We start from the raw sequence: 22480 nt of genomic DNA, 5'->3' as shown, positions 1-22480 counted from the left end.
TCTTATTGTTTTTCTCTCTCTTCTTAAAAATTCAAAAAAAAATATCTTTTCTCTCTATTTTAAAGCATCTTTTTCGAAATCTATTTCTAAAATTCAGATTTTTATTTCAAAATTTAAAACTTTTTTTCAAAAATCATCATATCCTTTTCAAAATCTCCTAACCAATTTCTCTCTCCTCATTTTTTTTCGAAAATCTTTCACTCATTTTTATTTATTTTGTTTTGATTTATTTTGTTTTCGAAATAAATTAATAAATAAATAAACAAAAATATTTCCTCTATTTTACATCATCTCTCTTTCTCCATCATGGACCTAAGCAGAAATGAACAGTCCAGGAGGACTCTGGGGTCATATTCTAACCCCTCCACTGCTTCATATGGGAGTAGCATCTGCATACCCTCTATTGGAGTCAGTAGCTTTGAGTTGAATCCTCAGCTCATTATCATGGTGCAGCAAAGTTTCCAGTATTCCGGTTTTCCGCAGGAAGAACCTACAGAGTTTCTGGCACAGTTTCTACAGATTGCTGACACAGTACATAAGAAATAGATCAGGATGTCTACAGACTATTACTGTTTCCATTTGCTGTAAAAGATCAAGCTAAGAGGTGGTTGAATAACCAACCCAAAGCCAGCATAAGGACATGGAAACAACTGACAGAAAAATTCCTGAATCAATACTTTCCCCCAAAACGGATGACACAGCTAAGGCTGGACATCCAAGGCTTTAAACAAGGAGATAATGAATCTCTTTATGATGCCTGGGAGAGATACAGAGAGATGCTACGAAAATGCCCCTCTGAAATGTTTTCAGAGTGGGTTCAGTTAGACATCTTCTATTATGGGCTTGCTGAAGGAGCTCAGATGTCTCTAGATTACTCAGCTAGTGGATCTATCCATATGAGAAAGACAATTGAAGAGGCTCAAGAGCTCATTGATACAGTTGCCAGGAATCAGCATTTGTACCTAAGCAGTGACCCTTCCATGAAAGAAGAGGTTAAAACAGCAACTGCTGAACTCAGTCCTGTAAAACAAGCTGCTGAATTCAATCAGCAATTGGACTTTCTAACAAAGCAGTTAGCCGAATTCAAAGATAGACTACAAGAGACAAGGATGGCTAATATACATATGGACAAATAGTTTAAGCTAACAAAGCAGCAGCTGTCAAGGCAAATAGCAGAAGAATGCCAAGCAGTTCAACTAAGAAGTGGGAAAACATTAAATACCCCACCTCAAGGCAGCAAAAAGCTAAGAAATGAGCAAACCACCCAAAATTCACCTGAGACAGTAAGAGCCCAGGGAAAAGTAATTCTGGAACTAAAACGCCAGAAAATTGGTGGAAGGCTGGCACTGAACGCCCAGACCATGCTCAGGACTGGCGTTCAACGCCAGAAACAAGGTAGGACTGGCGTTCAACGCCAGAAATGGGCAAGGATCTGGCATTGAACGCCCAAAATGGGCAAGATCTGGCGCTGAACGCCCAAAATGGGCACAATTCTGGCGTTCAGACGCCAGGAACAGAGAAGGAGTTGGCATCTAACGTCACTCCAGTTTCTAACTCTGGCACTCAATTGCCAGTGAGGGATCAGACACACACAAATGCTGATAACAACCCCTCTAAAAAGGCTTCTTCAACCACTTCTGTAGGCAGTAAATCTACAGCAACTAAGGTTGAAGAATATAAAGCCAAGATACCTTATCCTCAAAAACTCCGAAAAGAGGAGTAGGATAAGCAATTTGCTCGCTTTGCAGATTATCTCAGGACTCTTGAAATAAAGATTCCATTTGCAGAAGCACTTGAGCAAATACCTTCTTATGCCAAGTTCATGAAAGAGATCTTGAGTCATAAAAAGGATTGGAGAGAAACAGAAAGAGTTCTCCTCACTGAAGAATGCAGTGCAGTCATTCTGAAAAGCTTTCCTGAGAAGCTCAAAGATCCTGGGAGTTTTCTGATACCATGCATATTAGAAGGTCAATGCACCAAGACAGCTTTATGCGATCTTGGGGCAAGCATCAACCTAATACCTGCATCCACTATCAGAAAGCTTGGCTTAACTGAAGAATTCAAACCAACCCGGATATGTCTCCAACTTGCTGATGGTTCCACTAAATACCCATCAGGCGTGATTGAAGACATGATTGTCAGAGTTGGGCCATTCGCCTTTCCCACTGACTTTGTTGTGCTGGAAATGGAGGAGCACAAGAGTGCTACTCTCACTCTAGGAAGACCCTTCCTAGCAACTGGACGATCCCTCATTGACGTCCAACAGGGGGAAATAACCCTGAGAGTCAATGATGATGAATTCAAGTTGAATGCTGTCAAAGCCATGCAGCATCCAGACACATCAAAAGACTGCATGAAAGTTGATCTTATTGACTCTTTGGTAGAAGAGATCAACATGGCTGAGAGTCTTGAATCAGAGTTGGAAAACATCTTTAAAGATGTTCAGCCTAATTTAGAGGATTCAGAGGACATGAAAGAGCCTCTTAAATTTCTTCTGGAAGAGGAAAAACCTCCTAAACCCGAGCTCAAGCCATTACCACCATCCTTGAAATATGCGTTTCTGGGAGAAGGTGACACTTTTCCAGTGATCATAAGTTCTGCTTTAAATTCACAGGAAGAGGAAGCACTTATTCAAGTGCTAAGGACACACAAGACAGCTCTTGGGTGGTCCATAGGTGACCTTAAGGGCATAAGCCCAGCTAGATGCATGCACAAAATCTTATTGGAGGATAATGCCAAACCAGTGGTTCAACAACAAAGGCGGCTAAATCCAGCCATGAAAGAAGTGGTGCAGAAAGAGGTCACCAAATTACTGGAGGCTGGGATTATTTATCCTATTTCTGATAGCCCCTGGGTGAGTCCTGTCCAAGTCGTCCCAAAAAAGGGAGGCATGACAGTGATTCATAATGAAAAAAATGAACTGGTTCCTACAAGAACAGTTACAGGGTGGCGCATATGTATTGACTACAGAAGGCTCAATACAGCCACCAGAAAGGATCATTTTCCTTTACCATTCATAGACCAGATGCTAGAAAGACTAGCAGGTCATGATTATTACTGCTTTTTGGATGGCTACTTAGGCTATAACCAGATTGCAGTAGATCCCCAGGATCAAGAGAAAACAGCATTCACATGTCCATCTGGAGTGTTTGCTTATAGAAGGATGCCATTTGGGCTGTGTAATGCGCCTGCAACCTTCCAGAGATGCATGCTCTCTATTTTCTTTGATATGGTGGAAAAATTTCTGGAGGTCTTCATGGATGACTTCTCAGTATATGGAGACTCATTCAGCTCCTGTCTTGATCACCTGAAACTTGTTCTGAAAAGATGCCAAGAGACCAACCTAGTTTTAAACTGGGAAAAGTGTCACTTCATGGTGACTGAAGGAATTGTTCTTGGGCATAAAATCTCAAACAAGGGAATAGAGGTGGATCAAGCAAAAATAGAGGTAATTGAAAAATTACCACCACCTGCCAATGTTAAGGCAATCAGAAGCTTTCTGGGGCATGCAGGATTCTATAGGAGGTTTATAAAGGATTTTTCAAAAATCGCAAAACCTCTAAGCAATCTGCTAGCTGCTGACACGCCATTTGTGTTTGACACAGAGTGCCTGCAGGCGTTTGAAACGCTGAAAGCTAAGCTGGTCACAGCACCAGTCATTTCTGCACCAGAGTGGACGTTACCATTTGAGCTAATGTGTGATGCCAGTGATCACGCCATTGGTGCAGTATTGGGACAGAGGCATGACAAGCTTCTGCATGTCATTTATTATGCTAGTCGCGTTTTAAATGATGCCTAGAAAAACTACACAACCACAGAAAAAGAATTACTTGCAGTGGTTTACGCCATTGACAAGTTCAGATCATACTTAGTAGGATCAAAAGTGATTGTGTATACTGATCATGCTGCTCTTAAATATCTACTCACAAAGCAGGATTCAAAACCCAGGCTAATCTGATGGGTGTTGCTTCTGCAAGAGTTTGATATAGAAATAAGAGACAGAAAAGGGACAGAAAACCAAGTAGCTGATCATCTGTCCCGGATAGAGCCAGTAGAAGGGATGCCCCTCCCCTCTCTTGAGATCTCTGAGACTTTTCCGGATGAGCATTTATTTGCCATTCAAGAAACACCATGGTTTGCCGATATTGCAAACTATAAAGCTGCAAGGTTCATACCCAAGGAGTACAACAGGATATAAAAGAAGAAATTAATTACTGATGCAAAGTACTACTTGTGGGATGAACCTTATCTCTTTAAGAGATGTGCAGATGGAATTATCCGTAGGTGTGTGCCTAGAGAAGAAGCACAGAGGATCCTGTGGCATTGCCACGGATCTCAATATGGAGGCCATTTCAGAGGTGAGCGAACAGCCACCAAGGTCCTCCAATGTGGCTTCTATTGGCCCACACTCTATAAAGATTCCCGAGAGTTTGTACGTAACTGTGACAGTTGCCAAAGAGCTGGTAATCTGCTTCATGGTTACGCCATGCCTCAACAAGGAATCTTAGAAATTGAGTTGTTTGACGTATGGAGAATTGACTTCATGGGACCTTTCCCACCATCATACTCAAACACTTATATTCTGGTAGCAGTTCACTATGTATCAAAATGGGTTGAGGCCATTGCCACACCCACTAATGATACTAAAACAGTGCTGAAGTTCCTCCAGAAACATATCTTTAGCAGGTTTGGTGTCCCTAGAGTACTCATCAGTGATGGGGGCACTCACTTCTGCAATAAACAGCTTTACTCTGCCATGGTTCGGTATGGGATTCGCCACAAGGTGGCTACTCCATATCATCCACAAACCAATGGGCAAGCTGAAGTCTCTAACAGAGAATTAAAGAGAATCCTGGAACGGACAGTAAATACCCGTAGAAAGGATTGGGCACGGAGCTTGGATGATGCTCTGTGGGCTTACAGGACAGCATTCAAGACCCCTATAGGGACCTCTCCATACCAACTCGTGTATGGTAAGGCATGTCACCTGCCCGTGGAACTGGAACATAAGGCCTATCGGGCAACCAGATTCCTAAACTTTGATGCCAAATTAGCATGAGAAAAACGATTGCTCCAGCTAAATGAGCTAGAGGAATTCAGATTCACAGCTTTTGAAAATGCCAAGCTTTATAAAGAAAAATAAAAAAAGTGGCATGACAGAAAGCTGTCATCTAGAATCTTTGAACCAGGATAGAAGGTTCTGTTGTTTAACTCTAGACTCAGGCTATTCCCCGGGAAATTAAAATCCCGGTGGAGGGGACCATACGTGATTACAAGTGTATCACCATATGATTATGTGGAGCTTCAAGATATTGATTCTGATAAGAAGTTCATTGTCAATGGATAGAGAATCAAGCATTATCTTGAAGGCAACGTTGAGCAAGAATGCTCAAGGCTAAAGCTAGATTAAAAGCTCAGCAAGGTCCAGCTAAAGACAATAAAGAAGCGCTTGCTGGGAGGCAACCCAGCCATGGGGCAACAATCCTCTAAGCATTTTGCCCTATTTTTATTTTTATTTGTTTACATAAAGTTAACTGACACTAAGGTGATGAATCATTTACAGAAGACCTCGGCACACAAAACAGAGAAAAAGAGCTCACTGGCAAGAAAACGCCAGTAAAAGTGTATTTTGGGCGTTTAACGCCCAAAATGGGCATCCACTGGGCGTTGAACGCCAGTAATGGTAGCAATCTGGGCGTTCAACGCCAGAAATGGGCACCCACTGGGCGTTGAACGCCAGTAATGGCAGCAGCTGGGCGTTGAACGCCCAGGAGAGCAGCATTTGGGCGTTGAACGGCCAAAACAGGCAGTGTTTGGGCGTTCAAACGCCAGGATGGCAGGGAGGAGACAAAACTCATTTTTATTCAAATTTTTTTCATTCTAAATCTTGATTTTCATACTTCAATTCATGATTTCTTACATAAACATGTTAAGAACCTTGATTTCTAAATTCCATAATTTCTAAAAACCCTACCCTAAAAATATCAAATGTATTTTAATCCATAAGCACCAAGCCTCTTTGCAAATTCAATCCAACTCTTTTCAAAATTTTTTTTTACAAATCTATCTTTTCAACTCATCAATATCTTTTTCAAAACCTCCACTTTATCTTTTTCGAAATCTAAATCTATCTTTTTCAAAAATCTTTCATATCCTCTCAATTTTAAACTATATCTTCTCTTATCATATCTTCTATCTTATCTTTTCCAAATAAATCTTTTTATCATATCTTTATCTCTTCTTTTTCGAAAAAACCCACCCTCCCTCCCTATAAATTTGAGTTCGGCCTCCCTCCTCTCCCATCAACAATTGCACTTAGCTCTCCTTCTCTCCCTTTCCTTTCTTTTCTTTTGCTTGAGGACAAGCAAACCTCTAAGTTTGGTGTGTTTATCCGCGATCACTAAGATCATGGCTCCCAAAGGAAAACAACCCACTCCAAGAGGCAAGAAAGAGAGCGTTCCAAAACCACTTTGGAATCAAGGGAAGTTCTTATCTAAAGAATATTCAGACCATTATAATAAAATAATGGGTCTGAGATCAGTGATCCCGGAAGTTAGATTCGATCTGAAGGAAGATGAATATCCAGAGATCCAGGAACAAATTCGAATCAGGAACTGGGAAGTCCTAGCAAATCCTGAAACGAAAGTGGGAAGGAATATGATCTAGGAGTTCTATGCTAATATGTGGCAGACTGACAAGCAAAAACTATCTGGAACTGCCTTCTATGAATATCGGACCATGGTCAGAGGAAAGATTGTTCATACCACCCCTGACAAGATCAGAGAGATCTTAAAGCTACCTCAGCTGAAAGATGATCCAGACTCCTTCAACAGGAGAATGATGAGAACAGATAAGGGTCTGGATAAGATTCTAGAGGACATATGTATCCCTGGAGCCAGGTGGACCACCAACACAAAGGGTGTCCCAAATCAACTCAAGAGAGAAGATCTCAAACCAGTCGCCAGAGGATGGCTGGACTTCATTGGGCATTCTCTGTTGCCTACTAGCAACCATTCTGAAGTCATAGTTAAAAGAGCAGTGATGATCCATTGCATCATGATGGGAAAGGAAGTGGAAGTTCATCAGCTGATCTCAGCTGAACTCTACAAAATTGCTAACAAAAATTCTAAGGAGGCCAGGTTGGCTTATCCAAGCGTGATATCGCTGCTCTGCAAGGATGCTGGAGTAAGGATGGGAATAACTGAGTACATCTCAGTTGAGAAACCAATCACCAAGGCATCAATGGAAAAACAACAAGCGCAGGAGGATCCCACCAAGAAGAAAACGCAGGAATTCCTCCCAGAAATCCCTCAATCTGAATATTGGGAGTATCTTGAGACGTCTATCACCAAGATACGGGAAGCTATGGAGCAAATAATAAAAGAACAAAAGGAACACAATCAAATTCTTACCTATATGTTTAAAGAACAAGAGGAGCAAGGGCGTGACTTAAGGGACTTGAAGCGCCAGAAGTTATCTCTTGCAGGACCGAGCACCCCAAGGATCAGAGGAACCCCTGTTCCCCCAGAATAAAGGTTGTTAAATTCAAATTTCTGCTTTAAATCTGTGATAGTGTCATTAGAAAAGTTCACCTTAGGAGTCATATAGTAGTAATTAGTATCTATTTTGATTTTATCTCCAATTAAGCTATAGTTTATTTTTCTCATGATCAGCAAACGTGAATAAAATAGTAGATCTTTTGAATAAGAGGCAATAAAATTTCGATTTTTAATAAGAGAAATTCTAATTAGTTACATGTGGTGGCAATACTTTTTGTCTTCTGAATGAATGCTTGAACAGTGCATATGTCTTTTGAATTTGTTGCTTAAGACTGTTAAATATGTTGCCTCTTGAAAGAATGATGAACATGAGACATGTTATTGATAATCTGAAAAATCATAAAAATGATTCTTGAAGCAAGAAAAAGCAGCAAAAAAAAAAAAAAAGCAGAAAAAGCCAATAGCCCTTAAAACCAAAAGGCAAGGGTAATAAAAAGGATCCCAAGGCTTTGAGCATCAGTGGATAGGAGGGCCTAAGGGAATAAAATCCTGGCCTAAGCGGCTAAACCAAGCTGTCCCTAACCATGTGCTTGTGGCGTGAAGGTGTCAAGTGAAAACTTGAGACTGAGCGGTTAAAGTCAAGGTCCAAAGCAAAAAGAAGAGTGTGCTTAAGAACTCTGGACACCTCTAATTGGGGACTTTAGCAAAGCTGAGTCACAATCTAAAAGGTTCACCCAATTATGTGTCTGTGGCATTTATGTATCCGGTGGTAATACTGGAAAACAAAGTGCTTAGGGCCACGGCCAAGACTCATGAAATAGCTGTGTTCAAGAATCATCATACTGAAATAGGAGAATCAATAACACTATCTGAATTCTAAGTTCTTATAGATACCAATCACTCTGAGCTTCAATGGATAAAGTGAGATGCCAAAACTGTTCGGAAGCAAAAAGCTGCTAGTCCCGCTCATCTAATTAGAATCTGAGCTTCATTCAAAAACTCTGACGAGCTTCAAACTCGTGATTGCCGGGCGTAGTGACAGACGCAAAAGGAGGGTGAATCCTATTCCAGTATGATCGAGAACCGACAGATGATTAGCCGTGCTGTGACAGAGCATGTGAGCATATTCTTCACTGAGAGGATGGGATGTAGCCATTGACGACGGTGAAACCCTACATACAGCTTGCCATAGGAGGACGTGCGTGTGTGAACAAGAAGACAGAGGAAAGCAGAGATTCAGAAGACAAAGCATCTCCAAAACTCCAACATATTCTCCATTACTGCATAACAAGTAACCTTTAATCCATGCTCTCTTGTTTATTCACAATTCAACTGATAAACATAATTGACTTCCTGACTAAGATTTACAAAATAACCATAGATTGCTTCAAACCAACAATCTCCGTGGGATTCGACCCTTTCTCACGTGAGGTATTACTTGGACGACCCAGTGCACTTGCTGGTCAGTGGTACGAGTTGTGAAAAGTGTGATTCACAATTTGTGCACCACTTTCCCACCATTATATTCAAACACTTATATTCTGGTGGCAGTAAACTATGTATCTAAATGGGTAGAGGAAATTGCAACACCCACTAATGATACTAAGACAGTGATAAAGTTCCTCCAGAAGCATATCTTCAGCAGGTTCGGTGTCCCTAGGGTACTGATCAGTGATGGAGGCACTCATTTCTGCAATAAGCAGCTTGACTCTGCTTTGATCCGATATGGAATTAATCACAAAGTGGCAACTCCATATCATCCACAAACAAATGGGCAAGCTGAAGTCTCAAATAGAGAACTAAAACGAATCTTGGAACAGACTGTAAGTACCTGTAGAAAGGATTGGGCAAGAAGTCTGGATGATGCTCTGTGGGCATATAGAACCGCATTCAAGACTCCTATAGGGACCTCTCCATACCAGCTTGTGTATGGAAAAGCCTGTCATCTGCCAGTGGAATTGGAACACAAGGCCTACTGGGCAACCAGGTTCCTAAACCTTGATGCTAAGGTAGCTGGAGAGAAAAGATTACTCCAGTTGAATGAGTGATGAGCGGATAATTTATACGTTTTTTGGCATTGTTTTTAGTATGTTTTTAGTAGAATCTAATTACTTTTAGGGATGTTTTCATTAGTTTTTATGTTAAATTCACATTTCTGGACTTTACTATGAGTTTGTGTATTTTTCTGTGATTTCAGGTATTTTCTGGCTGAAATTGAGGGACTTGAGCAAAAATCAGATTCAGAGGTTGAAGAAGGACTGCTGATGCTGTTGGATTCTGACCTCCCTTCACTCAAAGTGGATTTTCTGGAGCTACAAAACCCAAAATGGCACGCTTCCAATTGCGTTAGAAAGTAGACATCCAGGGCTTTCCAGCAATATATAGTAGTTCATACTTTGGCCGAGTTTAGATGACGCAAAAGGGCGTTGAACGCCAGTTCTACGCTGCAGTCTGGAGTTAAACGCCAGAAACACGTCACGAACCAGAGTTGAACGCCAAAAACACGTTACAACTTGGCGTTCAACTCCAGAAGAAGCCTCTGCACGTGTAAACTTCAAGCTCAGCCCAAGCACACACCAAGTGGGCCCCAAAAGTGGATTTATGCATCAATTACTTATTTCTGTAAACCCTAGTAACTAGTTTAGCATAAATTGAACTTTTTACTAGTCTTTTAGACATCTTATGATTTTTAGTTCATCTTTGAATCATATTGATCACGTTTGGGGGCTGGCCATTCGGCCATGCCTGAACCTTTCACTTATGTATTTTTCAACGGTAGAGTTTCTACACTCCATAGATTAAGGTGTGGAGCTCTACTGTTCCTCATGATTTAATGCAAAGTACTACTGTTTCTTTATTCAATTCAACTTATTCCGCTTCTAAGATATTCATTCGCACTTCAATATGAATGTGATGAAAGTGACAATCATCATCATTCCTTTACGAACGCGTGCCTAACAACCACTTCCGTTCCACCTTAGATTGAATGAATATCTCTTGGATCTCTTAATCAGAATCTTCGTGGTATAGGCTAGATTGATGGCGGCATTCATGAAAGTCCGGAAAGTCTAAACCTTGTCTGTGGTATTCCGAGTAGGATTCAGGGATTGAATGACTGTGACAAACTTCAAACTTGTGAGTGCTGGGCGTAGTGACAGACGCAAAAGGAGGGTGAATCCTATTCCAGTATGATCGAGAACCTCAGATGATTAGCCGTGCTGTGACAGAGCATTTGGATCTTTTTCACAAGAGGATGGGATGTAGCCATTGACAACGGTGATGCCCTTACATAAAGCTTGCCATGGAAAGGAGTAGGACTGATTGGATGAAGACAGCAGGAAAGCAAAATTTCAGAAGAACGAAAGCACCTCTATACGCTTATCTGAAATTCTCACCAATGAATTACATAAGTATTTCTATCTTTATCTTCCATTTATTTATTATTATTATTCGAAAACTCCATAATCATTTGATATCCGCCTGACTGAGATTTACAAGATGACCATAGCTTGCTTCATACCAACAATCTCCGTGGGATCGACCCTTACTCACGTAAGGTTTATTACTTGGACGACCCAGTGCACTTGCTGGTTAGTTGTGCGAAGTTGTGAAGATATGTTTGGACCATGGTATTGTGCACCAGTTTGTTGGCGCCATTGCCAGGGAGAGAACGAACAACAAATTTTACAACCTCAGAGTAACAATTTCGCATACCAAGTTTTTGGCGCCGTTGCCGGGGATTGTTCGAGTTTGGACAACTGACGGTTCATCCTGTTGCTCAGATTAGGTAATTTTCTTCTTATTTTGTTTTCAAAATGTTTTCAAAAATCTTTCAAAAAAATTTTCCTTTATTTTCGAAAAAAATTATAAATCTTTTCAAAAATATATTTTTTTCTTCAGAATTTTTAAGAGTGAATTCTAGTGTTTCATGAAGCATGTTAAAGCCTGGCTGGCTGTAAAGCCATGTCTAAATTCTTTTGGACTGAGGCTTCCAAGTCATCATTACAAGAGCAAGCTAGTTGTTGCTAATAAAATTTGTTATTGTATGACTGATTTATATCTTCTAAAGCTTGGCTGGCTATTAAGCCATGCCTAACCCTCAGATTGGAGCTTTAGACTAAGAGTACAAGATTCCTAGAATTCATATTAAAAATTTTGAAATCCTTATTTTCTTTTTCCTATATGTTTTTAGAAAATAATATACAAAAATCCAAAAAAAAATTAATAAAATCATAAAAATAAAAAATATTTTGTGTTTCTTGTTTGAGTCTTGAGTCAATTTTTAAGTTTGGTGTCAATGCATACTCATCTTGCATTTTTCGAAAATTTCATTCATGAATTGCATTCATCATGATCTTCAAGTTGTTCTTGATAAACCTTCTTGATTGATCTTCATATTATATTGTTTTGTGTTGTATGGTGTTTTTCATATGCATTCTTGCATTCATGTTGTCTAAGCGTTAAAAATTTTCAAGTTTGGTGTCTTGCATGTTTTTCTTTTCTTAAAAATTTTTCAAAAATATGTTCTTGGTGTTCATCTTGACATTCAAAGTGTTCTTGATGTTCATCTTGACATTCATAGTGTTCTTGCATGCATCACATGTTTTGATCCAAAATTTTCATGCATTAAGTCTTTTTCATGTTTTTCTCTTTCATCATTAAAAATTCAAAAATCAAAAAAATATCTTTCCTTTTTAAATTTCGAAAATTTGGATTGACTTTTTCAAAAAAATTTTTTTTTAAAATTCAATTGTTTCTTATGAGTCAAATCAAATTTTCAATTTAAAAATCTTATCTTTTTCAAAATCTTTTTTAAAAATCAAATCTTTTTCAAAATTAATTTCAATCATATCTTTTCAAAAATATCTTTTTATCTTATCTTTTTCAAAATCATATATTTTTAATCATATCCTTTTAAAACATATCTTTTCAAAATTGATTTTCAAATTTGTTTCAACTAATTAATTAACTTTTTGTTTGTTTCTTATCTTTTTCAAAACTACCTAACTAATTCTCTCTCTCTAATTTTCAAAAATCTCTTCCCCTTTTTTTAAAAAATTCTTTTTAATTAATTAATTGTTTCAATTTTTAATTTTAATTTTAATTTTTTCCTAATTTTCGAAAATCACTAACCCCTTTTCAAAATTTTATTTTTGAAAATCCTCTTTCTCTCTCATCTCTTTCTATTTATTTATTCATCTACTAACACTTCATCTCACCCAAATTCGAACCCCCTCTTCCATCTGTGTTCGAATTTTCTCTTCTCCCTTCTTTACATTACATTCTTTTCTTCTTCTACTCACACAGGGGAACCTCTATACCTGGGTAAAAAGGATCCCTATTATTATTATTTTTCTGTTCCCTCTTTTTCATATGAGCAGGAGCAAGGACAAGAATATTCTTGTTGAAGCAGACCCTGAACCTGAAAGGACTCTGAAGAGGAAACTAAGAGAAGCTAAAATACAACAATCCAGAGATAACCTTACAGAAATTTTCGAACAGGAAGAGGAGATGGCAGCCGAAAATAATAATAATGCAAGGAGGATGCTTGGTGACTTTACTGCACCTAATTCCAACATGGAAGAAGCATCTCCATCCCTACCATTGGAGCAAACAATTTTGAGCTGAAACCTCAATTAGTTTCTCTGATGCAACAAAACTGCAAGTTTCATGGACTTCCATCTGAAGATCCTTTTCAGTTCTTAACTGAATTCTTGCAGATCTGTGATACTGTTAAGACTAATGGAGTGGATCCTGAAGTCTACAGGCTCATGCTTTTCCCTTTTGCTGTAAGAGACAGAGCTAGAGTGTGGTTGGACTCTCAACCCAAAGATAGCTTGAACTCTTGGGATAAGCTAGTCACGGCTTTCTTAGCCAAGTTCTTTCCTCCTCAAAAGTTGAGTAAGCTTAGAGTGGATGTTCAAACCTTCAGACAGAAGGAAGGTGAATCCCTCTATGAAGCTTGGGAGAGATACAAGCAACTGACCAAAAAGTGTCCTTCTAACATGCTTTTAGAATGGACCATCCTGGATATATTCTATGATGGTCTGTCTGAATTAGATAGGATGTCATTGGATACTTCTGCAGGTGGATCCATTCACCTAAAGAAAATGCCTGCAGAAGCTCAAGAACTCATTGACATGGTTTCTAATAACCAGTTCATGTACACTTCTGAGAGAAATCCTGTGAGTAATGGGATGCCTCAGAAGAAGGGAGTTCTTGAAATTGATACTCTGAATGCCATATTGACCCAGAATAAAATATTGACTCAGCAAGTCAATATGATTTCTCAGAGTCTGAATGGAATGCAAGCTGCATCCAACAGTACTCAAGAGGCATCTTCTGAAGAAGAAGCTTATGATCCTGAAAACCCTGCAATAGCAGAGGCGAATTACATGGGTGAACCATATGGAAACACCTATAATCCCTCATGGAGAAATCACCCAAATCTCTCATGGAAGGATCAACAAAAGCCTCAACAAGGCTTTAATAATGGTGGAAGAAACAGGTTTAGCAATAGTAAGCCTTTTCCATCATCCACTCAGCAACAGACAGAGAACTCTGAACAAAATACCTCTAATTTAGCAAACTTAGTCTCTGATCTATCTAAGGCCACTGTGAGTTTCATGAATGAAACAAGGTCCTTCATTAGAAATTTGGGGGCACAAGTGGGACAGCTGAGTAAAAGAATCACTGAACCTCCTAGTACTCTCCCAAGCAATACAGAAGAAAATCCAAAAGGAGAGTGCAAGGCCATTGACATAGTCAACACGGCCGAACCTAGAGAGGAAGGGAAGGACGTGAATCCCAAGGAGGAAGACCTCCTGGGACGTCCAATGATCAATAAGGAGTATCCCTTTGAGGAACCAAAGGACTCTGAGGCTCATCTAGAGACCATAGAGATTCCATTAAACCTCCTTATGCTATTCATGAGTTCTGATGAGTATTCTTCTTCTGAAGAGAATGAGGATGTTACTGAAGAGCAAGTTGCCAAGTTCCTTGGTGCAATCATGAAGCTGAATGCCAAATTATTTGGTAATGAGACTTGGGGAGATGAACCTCCCCTATTCACCAATGAACTAAATGCATTGGATCAACTGAGATTGCCTCAGAAGAAATAGGATCCTGGAAAGTTCCTAATACCTTGTACCATAGGCACCATAACCTTTGAGAAGGCTCTATGTGACCTTGGGTCAGGAATAAACCTCATGCCACTCTCTATAATGGAGAAACTGGGAATCTTTGAGGTGCAAGCTGCTAGAATCTCATTAGAGATGGCAGATAATTCCAGAAAATAGGCTTATGGACAAGTAGAGGACATGTTAGTAAAGGTTGCAGGCCTTTACATCCCTGCTGATTTCATAATCCTAGATACTGGGAAGGATGAGGATGAATCCATCATCCTTGGAAGACCCTTCCTAGCCACAGCAAGAGTTGTGATTGATGTTGACAGAGGTGAACTAGTCCTTCAATTGAATGAGGACTCCCTTGTGTTTAAAACTCAAGGTCATCCTTCTGTAAACATGGAAAAGAGGCACAGTAAGCTTCTCTCAAAACAGAGTCAACCAGAGCCCCCACAATCAAACTCTAAGTTTGGTGTTGGAAGGCCACAGCTAAACTCTAAGTTTGGTGTTAGGAAGTCTCAACAATGCTCTGAACATCTGTGAGGCTCCATGAGAGCCCACTGTCAAGCTATTGACATTAAAGAAGCGCTTGTTGGGAGGCAACCCAATTTTTATTTATCTAATTTTATTTTTATTGTTCTTTCATGTTTTATTAGGTTCATGATCATGTGGAGTCACAAAAACAACTGAAAAAATTGAAGAAAAATCAAAAATAGCATAAAAAAAAATAGCACACCCTGGAGGAGGAGTTCACTGGCGTTCAAACGCCAGTAAGGAGCATCTGGCTGGCGTTCAACGCCAGAGCAGAGCATGGATCTGGCGCTGAATGCCAGAAACAAGCATAGAACTGGCGTTCAATGCCAGAAACATGCTGCATCTGGGCGTTTAACGCCCAGAACAAGCATCAGTTCGGCGTTTAAACGCCAGAATTGCTTGCAAAGGCATTTTACATGCCTAATTGGTGCAGGGATGTAAATCCTTGACACCTCAAGATCTGTGGACCTTACAGGATCATCTCAGGATCTGTGGACCCCACAGGATCCCCAACTTCCCTCCTCATAATTCTAGTTTTTTTCTACATCTTCTTCTTCATCTATTCTTTCTTCTTTTGCTCGAGAGCGAGCAACATTCTAAGTTTGGTGTGATAAAAGCATAATTCTTTTTTTTTGTTTTTCCATAACCATTGATGGCATCTAAGGCCAGAAAAACCTCTAGAAAGAGGAAAGGGAAGACAAAAGCTTCCATCAAGGGTCTATAGCTCAATGGTAGAACATTTGACTGCAAATCAAGAGATCCCTGAGATACCTCAGGGGATACATTTTTCCCCACACAATTATTGGGAGCAACTAAGGGTGGAACATCAAGAGCACTCCATCATCCTTCATGAAATTAGAGAAAATCAAAGAGCAATGAGGGAGGAGCAACAAAGACAAGGAAGAGACATAGAAGAGCTCAAGGACATCATTGGTTCCTCAAGAAGGAAATGCCACCATCACTAAGGTGGACTCATTCCTTGTTCTTAAATTTTTTATTTTTCGTTTTCTTTATGTTAAATTCTTATCTATGTTTGTGTCTTATTACATGATCAGTAGTATTTAGTAACTATGTCTTAAAGTCATGAATGTCCTATGAATCCATCACCTCTCTTAAATAAAAAATGTTTTAATTCAAAAGAACAAGAAGTACATGAGTTTCGAATTTATCCTTGAACTTGGTTTAATTATATTGATGTGGTGACAATAATTTTTGTTTTCTGAATGAATGCTTGAACAGTGCATATGTCTTTTGAAGTTGTTATTTTAGAATGTTAAATATGTTGGCTCTTGAAAGAATGATGACAAGGAGACATGTTATTTGACAATCTAAAAAATCATAAAAATGATTCTTGAAGCAAGAAAAAGCAGCAAGGAACAAAGCTTGTAGAAAAAAAAATATAGCGAAAAAAAAAGCAAGCAGAAAAAGCCAAAAGCTCTTAAAACCAAGAGGCAAGAGCAAAAAGCCAATAACCCTTAAAACCAAAAGGCAAGGGTAAATAAAAAGGATCCCAAGGCTTTGAGTATCAGTGGATAGGAGGGCCTAAAGGAATAAAATCCTGGCCTAAGCGGCTAAACCAAGCTGTCCCTAACCATGTGCTTGTGGCGTGAAGGTGTCAAGTGAAAACTTGAGACTGAGCGGTTAAAGTCAAGGTCCAAATAAAAAACAGAGTGTGCTTAAGAACCCTGGACACCTCTAATTGGGGACTTTAGCAAAGCTGAGTCACAATCTGAAAAGGTTCACCCAATTATGTGTCTGTAGCATTTATGTATCCGGTGGTAATACTGGAAAACAAAGTGCTTAGGGCCACGACCAAGACTCATAAAGTAGCTGTGTTCAAGAATCAACATACTGAACTAGGAGAATCAATAACACTATCTGAACTCTGAGTTCCTATAGATGCCAATCATTCTGAACCTCAATGGCTAAAGTGAGATGCCAAAACTATTCAAGAGGCAAAAAGCTACAAGTCTCGCTCATCTGATTGGAGCTATGTTTCATTGATAGTTTGGAATTTATAGTATATTCTCTTCTTTTAATCCTATTTGATTTTCAGTTGCTTGGGGACAAGCAACAATTTAAGTTTGGTGTTGTGATGAGCGGATAATTTATACGCTTTTTGGCATTGTTTTTAGTATATTTTTAGTAGAATCTAGTTACTTTTAGGGATGTTTTCATTAGTTTTTATGTTAAATTCACATTTCTAGACTTTACTATGAGTTTGTGTGTTTTTCTGTGATTTCAGGTATTTTCTAGCTGAAATTGAGGGACTTGAGCAAAAATCAGATTCAGAGGTTGAAGAAGGACTGCTGATGCTGTTGGATTCTGACCTCGCTGCACTCAAAGTGGATTTTCTGGAGCTACAGACCTCAAAATGGCGCGCTTCCAATTGCGTTGGAAAGTAGACATCTAGGGCTTTCCAGCAATATATAATAGTTCATACTTTGGCCGAGTTTAGATGATGCAAAAGGGCATTGAACGCTAGTTCTATGCTGCAGTCTGGAGTTAAACGCCAGAAACACGTCACGAACCAGAGTTGAACGCCAAAAACACGTTACAACTTGGCGTTCAACTCCAGAAGAAGCCTCTGCACGTGTAAACTTCAAGCTCAGCCCAAGCACACACCAAGTGGGCCCCGGAAGTAGATTTATGCATCAATTACTTATTTCTGTAAACCCTAGTAACTAGTTTAGTATAAATAGAACTTTTTACTAGTCTCTTAGACATCTTATGATTTTTAGTTCATTCGGCCATGCCTGAACCTTTCACTTATGTATTTTTCAACGGTAGAGTTTCTACACTCCATAGATTAAGGTGTGGAGCTCTGCTGTTCCTCATGATTTAATGCAAAGTACTACTGTTTCTTTATTCAATTCAACTTATTCCGCTTCTAAGATATTCATTCGCACATCAATATGAAAGTGATGAACGTGACAATCATCATCATTCCCTTACGAATGCGTGCCTGACAACCACTTCCGTTCCACCTTAGATTGAATGAATATCTCTTGGATCTCTTAATCAGAATCTTCGTGGTATAAGCTAGATTGATGGCGGCATTCATGAGAGTCCGGAAAGTCTAAACCTTGTCTGTGGTATTCCGAGTAGGATTCAGGGATTGAGTGACTGTGACGAACTTCAAACTCGCGAGTGCTGGGTGTAGTGACAGATGCAAAAGGAGGGTGAATCCTATTCCAGTATGATCGAGAACCTCAGATGATTAGCCGTGTTGTGACAGAGCATTTGGATCTTTTTCACAAGAGGATGGGATGTAGCCATTGACAACGGTGATGCCCTTACATAAAGCTTGCCATGGAAAGGAGTAGGACTGATTGGATAAAGACAACAGGAAAGCAGAAGTTCAGAAGAACGAAAGCACCTCTATACGCTTATCTGAAATTCTCACCAATGAATTACATAAGTATTTCTATCTTTATCTTCCATTTATTTATTATTATTATTCAAAAACTCCATAATCATTTGATATCCGCCTGACTGAGATTTACAAGATGACCATAGCTTGCTTCATACCAACAATCTCCGTGGGATCGACCCTTACTCACGTAAGGTTTATTACTTGGACGACCCAGTGCACTTGCTGGTTAGTTGTGCGAAGTTGTGAAGATATGTTTGGACCATGGTATTGTGCACCAGTTTGTTGGCGCCATTGCCAGGGAGAGAATGAACAACAAATTTTACAACCTCAGAGTAACAATTTCGCATACCAATGAGGTGGAGGAGTTCAGACTCAATGCTTTCGAGAATGCTAAAATTTATAAGGAGAAAGCAAAAAGGTGGCATGATAGAAAGCTGTCATCTAGAGTCTTTGAGCCAGGACAGAAGGTTCTGCTGTTTAACTCTAGGCTCAAATTGTTCCCTGGAAAATTGAAATCACGGTAGAAGGGACCATATGTGATTACAAGTGTGTCACCATATGGATATGTAGAGCTTCAGGATATTGACTCTGACAAAAAGTTCATTGTTAATGGACAGAGTGTCAAACATTATCTTGAAGGCAATGTTGAGCAAGAGTGCTCAAAACTGAGACTAAATTAAAAGCTCAGTAAAGTCCAGCTAAAGACAGTAAAGAAGCGTTTGCTGGGAGGCAACCCAGTCATTATAAAAAAATTAGATGTTTATAACAATTATATGAGTCTATTTAATTTTTTATTCATGTTTGTTAAAGCATTTCAGTGAATAAGTCAGGGAAATAAAGGTTCAAAACATAAAGCAGAGGAATCACAGAGAAAAAGAGCTCACTGGCGTTAAAACGCCAGTAAAGAGGCATTTTGGGCGTTAAACGCCAGAATGGCTATCATTCTGGGCGTTTAACGCCAGTAAAGGTATCATTCTGGGCGTTAAATGCCAGAATGGGCAGCATTCTAGGTTTTTAATGCCAGAAACGGCAGCATCCTGGGCGTTCAGAAAAAAGCCGAGTAACAAAGGATTTCTGGCGTTGAACGCCAGCCAGGGTACCTGTTTGGGTGTTAAACGCCCAAAATGGCTACCAGATGGACGTTAAATGCCAGAATGGCTATCATTCTGGGCGTTTAACGCCAGAACAGCAAGGAGGAGGTACTTTCGTTTCCAATTCAATTTTTTTTCGAATTTTCATGTTTTAATTCATAATTTTCTGCATAAAAATGTTACAAATATTCATCTTTCAATTTCCATTTCCAAAAAATTAATAATCTTATAAATTCTTTTTAATTCTTTTTCAATTCTTTTCAATTCTTTTTCAAAACATTTTTATAAACTCATTTATCTTTCCAATTTCTTTCCAAATCTTTTTAACTCATCCATATTATCTTTTATTTCTTAGATGCATTAACAAAAATTCAGATTTAACTTCCTCATATCTTTTTCATCTCTTTTAAATTTTAAAAAAATCTTATCTTTTTCATATCATGTTTATCTTTTATCAATCATATCTTTCTATCTTATCTTTTTCTAAAAATTCGAAACCATTCCCTCCCTCCCTTTTAAATATACATTCAGCCAACCCTTTTCACCCATCATTCAAATCCTTCTCTGTATCTATTCATCTTCTTTTTTATTTTTGCTTGAGGGCAAGCAAATCTCTAAGTTTGGTGTGATTTTCGTGATCCCTGAGCTAAAACAAACTAATCTCATGGCTCCCAAAGGAAGACAAACCACTTCAAGAGGCAAGAAAGAAAGCAATCCAAAACCACTTTGGATGCATGAGAATTTCTGCACTAAAGAACATGCAGACCATTACTTCAAAATTGTGTGCAGAAGATCAGTGATCCTAGAAGTTAAGTTTAATCTAAAAGAAGACGAATACCTGGAGATCCAAGAGCAGATTCAAAACAGGGGCTGGGAAGTCCTGGCTAATCCTGAGATACATGTTGGAAGAAACTTGATCCAGGAATTCTATGCAAATCTGTGGATGACGGATAAGCAAAGATTAGAGGGAACTGCTTTCTACTCCTTTCGGACTATGGTCAGAGGGAAGATTATTTACTTCTACTTTGACAAAGTGAGAGAAGTTCTCAAGCTTCCTCAACTACAAGATGATCCAGAGTCCTTTAATAGGAGAATGGCCAAAGATAAAAGGCTAGATCAAGTTCTAGAGGACATATGCCTCCCTGGAACCAAGTGGATTACTAATAAAAAAGGTGTCCCAAACCAGCTAAAGAGAGGAGATCTCAAACCAGTTGCTAGAGGTTGGCTGGATTTCATTGGGTGTTCTATACTCCCAACCAGCAACCGCTCTGAAGTTACTGTCAAGAGGGCAGTGATGATTCACTGTATTATGCTGGGAAAAGAGGTAGAGATTCATCAGCTGATCCCTAGTAAAATTTACATATTTGCAAACAAGGAATCCACTGATGCCAAATTGGCTTACCCAAGCTTGATTAGTATGTTATGTAAAGATGCGGGGTTAAAGATGGGTGTGGATGAATATATCCCAGTTGAACGCCCAATCACCAAAAAGGTGATGGATGGAACTCAAGTTCAAGACAACCCCATCAAGAGGAGGGCGCACGAGCTCCTCCCAGAAATTCCTCAATTTGAATTCTGGGCCCGCTTAGAAGCTTCTGTCACCAAGCTGCAAGAAGCTATGAATCAAATCAAAGAAGAGCAATAAAATCAAAACAACATGCTCTATAAACTTCTTAAGGAACAGGAGAAGTAGGGGCATGATCTACAGGAGCTGAAGCGCCAGAAGCTGTCCCATGAAGCACCAGACGTCCCACAGATTGAAGGAGCACTTATCTCTCAAAATAAAGGTTGTTGAGTCCTAACTCTGTGATAACTGTTGTTATTAGAAACCTATTTTAAGAGTTACATCAACATTAGTATTAGAGTTATTTATTTTTATGTCTTTAATTATTATTCCATAAGTATTAGTAGCCGCCGTCGCTAAGGTGGACCACCCGCTCCTTAATTTCCTTTCTTTTATTGCTATTTGTCTATTTTTATGTTTATTTTCTGTCTAAGTCTTGTTTTTATTACATAACCATTAGTGTTTAGAGTCTATGTCTTAAAGCTATGAATGATCCCATGAATCTCTCACCTTTCTTAAATGAAAAATACTTTTATTTGCAAAAGAAAAAGAAGTACATGAATTTTGAATTTTATCTTGAAAATATTTTAATTATTTTGATGTGGTGGCAATACTTTTTGTTTTCTGAATGTATGCTTAAACAGTGCATATTTAAAATTGGAATTAAGAAAAGTTGGCACTTGAAAGAATAATGATAAAGGAGACATGTTATTGGTGATCTGAAAAAATCATAAAATTGATTCTTGAAGCAAGAAAAAGCAGTGGAAAAGCAAAAGCTTGCAAAAAAAAAAAACAAGCAGAAAAAGCCAATAACTCTTTAAACCAAAAGGCAAGGGTAAAAGGATCCAAGGCTTTGAGCATTCATGGATAGGAGGGCCCAAAGGAAGAAAATCCTGGCCTAAGCGGCTAAATCAAGCTGTCCCTAACCATGTGCTTGTGTCATGAAGGTCCAAGCGAAAATCTTGGGGCTGAGTGGTTAAAGTCGTGATCCAAAGCAAAAGAGTGTGCTTAAGAATTTTGGGCACCTCTAACTGGGAACTCTAGCAAAGCTGAGTCACAATCTGAAAAGGTTCACCCAGTTATGTGTCCGTGGCATTTATGTATCCGGTGGTAATACTGGGAAACAAAATGCTTAGGGTCACGGCCAAGATTCGTAAAGTAGCTGTGTTCAAGAATAAAAAAGAACTTAACTAGGAAAATCAATAACATTATCTGTATTTCTGAGTTCCTAAAGAGGCCAACAATTCTAAACTTCAAAGGATAAAGTGAGATGCTAAAACTGTTCAGAAGCA

General features: G+C 39.0%; 1 non-coding gene across 1 annotated transcript; it reads right to left on the bottom strand.

The window, feature by feature from the left end:
- Positions 1 to 13402: 13402 nt before the first annotated feature.
- Positions 13403 to 13510, bottom strand: LOC148577712 (small nucleolar RNA R71). Its single transcript, XR_015902951.1, has one exon. It is a non-coding gene; the product is annotated as a small nucleolar RNA R71 (small nucleolar RNA).
- Between the last annotated feature and the right edge of the window lie 8970 nt (positions 13511 to 22480).

Source organism: Arachis ipaensis, chromosome B1 (assembly GCF_059453495.1).
Source record: "Arachis ipaensis isolate K30076 ecotype BB chromosome B1, ASM5945349v1, whole genome shotgun sequence".
Classification (NCBI taxonomy): Eukaryota; Viridiplantae; Streptophyta; class Magnoliopsida; order Fabales; family Fabaceae; genus Arachis; species Arachis ipaensis.
This window is presented reverse-complemented; position numbering and strand designations above follow the sequence as displayed.